We start from the raw sequence: 6000 nt of genomic DNA, 5'->3' as shown, positions 1-6000 counted from the left end.
CTAGTTGCATGATAATACGTACATCCAACTCGTCTACGTTATGGTTATTAATAGTAGTATAAACTCACCCAAGTTATATTATAATCAGTACGTCTCTATCTTTCTATCTATTTATCTCGCTATCTATCTTTATATATATATATATATATATATATATATATATATATATATATATATATATATATATGGTTGATTTGTATAATCGGAAAGATTAGTATTAGAACATGGTTATAGGCTTGACTTGTTATTTATGATAAAAGAAATGTACTTAGAAATACCTCGCAACATACCTATGCGTAAGCATGAGTGCTTCTACGAATATCATATTATGGGATACTAAACCGGCTGTATAATACCTCCGTCAAGTATCAAACAAGGAAAGTAATTGACTGTACAACAAGGACAGCCAGGCTTTCAGGAACATCAAAGGTAAATGTCTTCAAACGTACTGGGTTTTTATACTCATCATTTTACGTTTTGTTTAAGCTTACATACTTTGCATGTAAGATTTAGTCAAGCGATCAGAAAATGTTGACAGTTACTTGTCCTGCGCGCCGATGCGTTTGTGTATGTATGCGTGTATTTGGTCGTTAAAACACCTGCTACGTCTGTCGAAATAAGCGACATCAAAACCCTAAGATAACGTTAGCGATGATTTATTTGTATAAAGAGCTATTATATTATCGGGAACAATTTTCTGGACGTAGACTCTGAGGACGAGGAAGCGTGCATGTATGTATATTCGAGGTACGGATGACTGATACCAACGACGAGAAAAAGTTGCTGTGCTATAGGCCTTATATTTAAACACAATTGAATATGACAATACAACGAGAAATATAAAAATAATTAAGGCAAATTTGGAATAGTTTCAATTTATATACAGCATTACCATTCGGATTGAGTGTTTACCAGATTTGGGGTACAGCGGTAATATAGAGGTTAATGCACTCTACTTCGTAACAAGCATGAGTGGAAATGTATGTCACCCTGTCATGCTGTACATATGGTAGCTTTAAGTAGGTACGGTACATTCAGATGATTTTTAATTTATATGTTTTGTTCTTGCAAGATCTTACATTTGTTTGTAGCACCTCGGTTCTGTCTGTCTGCTGCAAATTAATGTATTAAGGGAGATAACAGCGCTTTATATTCTGATCGCTCCTAAAGCCTTGAAATTTCCGCTGACAGTGTTAAAAAGAGACTGAATGGTAAAGAATGTAGGAGGCTGTATATAGCAGGATGTGGATTTTTATTGACTCATGTTCTTAGAAATGTGCTTTAAACGAATTGTATTCAAGCATTTTGTGTTCATGACATTGATTCATCCATGACTGAGATATAGATGTCACAGCCAACTCATCATCTATTTTCTGACCAGTGCAGTTGTAAGTATCGATTAATATGTTTTCTCAGTGACAGAATTTTCATATTGATGTGCGTTTTTGATCTTTAATGTAGCTTTAACAAGTTTTCATTCATACCGCTACGATTTCTGCAGTCCGATAGTTTATAGTGATGTCAAGCTATGGGACATCATGCCGAAGACATGTAGCATCATGTCCCACCCAGTCACATTATCCTGACACCAGGCCGACCAGTCCTAATAAACTAACCTCTTAATGCTGAGCGCAAAGCGAGGGCAGTTGTTAGTAATATTTGTATAAGTCTTTGGTAATACTCGGTTTGGTTTCGAACCCGCGACCTTCGTCATCCAAGACAGACGCTCTAGTTATTTAGGCCACCAGAGCGGTAATCACATTAATGACTATGCATTGCATCATTTCATAGGTTATCATGCGTACCTTAACAGTATCAACGTGTGAATGGGTATAGGGATTAGATCATTGGACTTCATTGCACGCTTTTCCAGTGAGGAATAACTTGTAATGGTTAATCGAGTTAACTGCTGCTTCATGTTTATCTCTCGAAGGTGACACGAAGTTTGTAACTTTCACCTAGTAAAATATGACTTTTAGAGATGGAGATTGCTAGCTTTTGAAGCAGCTTTATCGGCTTTTGGTGATGCCGAATTCAGCACTATAACGATGCTCAATTTCCATCAATTAAGTATAATCCTGTAACGTTTAGCAGTGTGTGTATCTTGATGCAGTGAAACAAATATGGTGTTTGTATGAACAAAAAACGAAAAGTGAACAATCCATATAGTGCAAAATGAGAAGTGAATTTTGCACAGAAACTTGGAGAATGTAACATTAGAAGCTTTTCTGTACAAATTGTTTGTAAATGAAATGCACTTAAGTGAGTCCTGACCAACGGTGACATAACTTGAAAAAGATAGAGAGGCTTGAACTGGCCATGATGAAGACATTAATACAGATGGACATGTCCTTTCGGTACTATTAATGATGATGACACAGTTGATAGCCCCAAACATTATAATGATCTCAAAAAATGATCAGTCTGGTATATTGTCCTCTTTTCTGCTGAATATCTATCTGGGCATACTGTTCAACTATCTATAGCCGTTTAGGTTTTAAGTATCCGTGGAATATTTCTGTCAGTCATGGGTCTGGGTCTACTGGAAGAAGACCCATATGGTAGGCTCCGTTACATGGCATCATGATGTTTGCTACGTGCTGTGTAAGCAGTGTAGGCAAGGCCCAGTGTAACGCTCTTTTCATCATCCTTAGTCTTCACGCAACACAATAATTATAATGCAATATATCAGTTCTATATCAATTCAGTGTAAAATTCGTAATCCATTGTGCATAAAATGCAAAATAATAATACCCATTATAGATCTTATAAATACCTTCTCCGCAAAATAAGCTGTAACTGCACTTTTAAAAGGCGTATTTTAAAGTACATAATTTATCATTACCGACCTATTATGTACTATACGTTATATTTGGCTATATCACACACACTCACTCTATGTAGCATACCAAATCTACCCACATCCCTTAAAAAGAATGATTTTTTTTTAAAATTAAAATCCTGCAAGCTCAAAAATAGCCTCTGGTTTCTATCAGATCATTACTGTACCTCTACTTTGGTATAACGATTTTCTTTTTTATGGTATTCCATTTATGCCCTGTAACGGTAGACAATAAGGTATTTGTGTTAGTGGGTGCGTGGTAGGTAGGAAGGTGACTTCAAAATTTGTCAGCATAACGCTATCTTTATGGTAACAATAAAACGGTCAAACTTTAAGAAATAACACTGATCTAGAGTTCTAATACTAAGATCAAATATCTCCCGAAACTACCGTAATTATATAAAAGGCCAAGATCACTTTAATCTGATTTTTAATCTCCATTAAACTGTTTACAATGGCTACATGAGACAGGTAAACGTAGAGGTCAGCATCGTAATATCTGACTCCACTCAGATTTTGGAGACCGCTCCGGTGGCCTAGTGGTTAGAGCGTCGGCCTCGGTTCGAACTCTGGCCGAGTCAAACCAAAGACCCAGTGATAGACATTACTGTAAACTGACACATTGCAGACAAGACTGGAACATTGTTAAAGCTACGTTAATAATCAAAATCACACACACACACACACACACACACACTGCGATTTGCTAATTATATCATATTTTCAATAGTGCCTCTATTAATTTGTACCTATGAGTGGATCCAAGATGTGAAGTGTTTGCAAGCGTGTTTGAAAATTGCCCATTCCCACTTCACAAGAACGTGGTTCAGAATTTTAGTGTTCTATGCTGTGTTTAATGATATGTAAAGTGGAAAAAGACGATTTCATCAGCTAGCAGCTAGTTTTACTGCATTGAACGAAACATAGCTGTGGCATCTGCTTTAAACATGTTTTTTTTTTATATCTTATGTGCAGGATCTCTAAAGCGATAGTTAGATAAATAGATTTACAAAGAATGAATACTTAAACCGATCAGTATTTGTATAATATCCAATTGTCAACATAGAAGGTACAAATGTGGGAATTTGGTGTTGAATGGGCTTAATTATGAAGTTTACTACAACAATTCTTCCTGATCTAAATGTAGAAGCAACTGTCCGGAAAATGCATTGAGACGAAATACAAATGCTTTAACGCTTGGATGTCAAGTATTCGTCTCTTTATGATGCAGTACCTCTCCAGTAGGACAACATACTATGAAACGTCTTTGGAAGGTTCCTCCTTTGAAATGTTCGAAACTTGTCTCTAATCTATTAATGTCGTATTTAGGCAAACGAGTCCGCCTAATTTCAGTAATTGTTTGAAAACAAGAAAACAATAACTATTCTTAAGTTGCCGATGACCTCAAAACGTTAGGAAGTTTCAGCAAAGAAGGCCCAGTAGTTTAAGTTGGTAACAAGCTTCACCAGTATTTTTATCCATCCATAGCATTGTGAATACTAATGTTGTAAACGATTACATTGTAATATGATGCTCTTGAAACGTGTTCTCTAATAAACAAATTAAACATGAAATTTTGATTTAAGTCTAATGTTATGCATGCTGATTAAACAATTAGAGCTAGCATTTCGTTGTGAAATACATAGCTTATACTTCTCTTCCTCGGGAGTGCAGCTTGAGTCGAGATTTTATGTGCGGGATTATTTGCCATTTTCCCGCGGAAGACCCTGTTCATGTTATTTAAAGTCGATTGGAACAGCTGTAAAATGCTGATGATCGTGCACTAAAAGTTCTCTCCTACCTTATCGTAATAAAGCTTCAAAACAAATGGATCTAAATAGTGATACAAAAACAACAGCTATTATATTTCCGCATTTGACAACGCTGGAAGAAGACCCATATGGTAGACTCTTTACAAAACTTTCTTTTAACATTGCTTACAGATCTAAATATGAAACTAAATGCAGTTTTAGCGAGTTGTTACTACTTAGCAACACAAGAGAGAGCTATTAACCTTATATCGCTTTTGTTATTGCTATTAAAAAGTTATGTATCTTAAAATATGTCGGTTAGTTAACTGGTTTTTGCGAATACACATTCAGTAAATATGTGTCCATATTATTTCAAGGTCACATCAAGGCAAGCGACCTAAGTCGGCCAGCAAGGTTAGAAAAATCGCGCCCATGTAAAGTCAACAGAAGACAATGAGCCATTACAAACAAATAATCGACGAAGAACAAACTTCTAAACAAACACCCGTTAGCTTGATGCTAACACTTTTGGCAATATTTGATTTCTAAACAAAGATCTGTTAGCTTCTTAGTAACACCTTTGGCAATATTTGATTTCTAAACAAAGATCAAATAGCTTGTTGGTAACACTTAAGGAGGTTTTTTTACGTAAACAACGCATCCTCTTAAGATTTTTATACCGTTTTAAATAGCATACGGTGCGCGTAAATATGAGAATAAGATCAAACTATATGGCTTCTTAACAAATGACCTTGAAAGTCCATTTTATTTCAAAGATATATATTTTATACGAGAACAGGCTATGCAAATTGTATCCGTCAGTCACCCGGATTACCTTAGAAAGGAAGTGATATACAAGCTTAAAGACAACAATAATGGATACAAATACAGTTTTACTGATATATATATATATATATATATATATATATATATATATATATATATATATATATATATATATATATATATATATATATATATATATATAAAACACTAATTAACTCAGGCACACATGTATTTCTATATGTACCTTAAAACTGTGCACACATACGTTATGACTGCTATATGGGTAGTTTCATTTTCCGTGATCTAATCTACTTGAAAAATATGTCTTCAAGGACAAGTTGATCTCGCGATATCAATGATCCATTCTATACTAGGTATGTAGTTTGTTTTGTATGGCTTTCTGTAATTCAAACAAGGTTTAATTGTGTTTCAACGTTTATTTTACCTCAACCTAAAACCGATTATTAACACACACCTTTTGAAAGCAACTGACTAAATCAAGATCGTACATATTATATAGCTCTGCATTTTTCATAGTTTATAGTAGACTAAATAATTTACAATTGTTTGAAATAATACATCTTAAACATTTTTTAAAAGAAAGAGAGTCAGAGAAGTAAC

The 6000-nt window shown here is 34.7% G+C and overlaps 1 protein-coding gene across 2 annotated transcripts in view; it reads left to right on the top strand.

Annotated features, from left to right (window-relative positions):
- The first annotated feature begins 263 nt into the window (after positions 1-263).
- LOC149799703 (multicopper oxidase 3-like) overlaps positions 264-6000 on the top strand; it is a 29564-nt gene continuing 23827 nt past the window's right edge. The window contains exon 1 of one of the 2 annotated variants that reach the window (XM_089959068.1): positions 264-429. The gene's annotated coding sequence lies outside the window, so the exon portion shown is untranslated. The remainder of the gene's footprint in view (positions 430-6000) is intronic. The other variant, XM_089959069.1, reaches the window with a different exon arrangement.

The sequence above is a fragment of the Sinohyriopsis cumingii genome, chromosome 5 (assembly GCF_028554795.1).
Source record: "Sinohyriopsis cumingii isolate HCF-2022 chromosome 5, ASM2855479v2, whole genome shotgun sequence".
Lineage (NCBI taxonomy): Eukaryota > Metazoa > Mollusca > Bivalvia > Unionida > Unionidae > Sinohyriopsis > Sinohyriopsis cumingii.
This window is presented reverse-complemented; position numbering and strand designations above follow the sequence as displayed.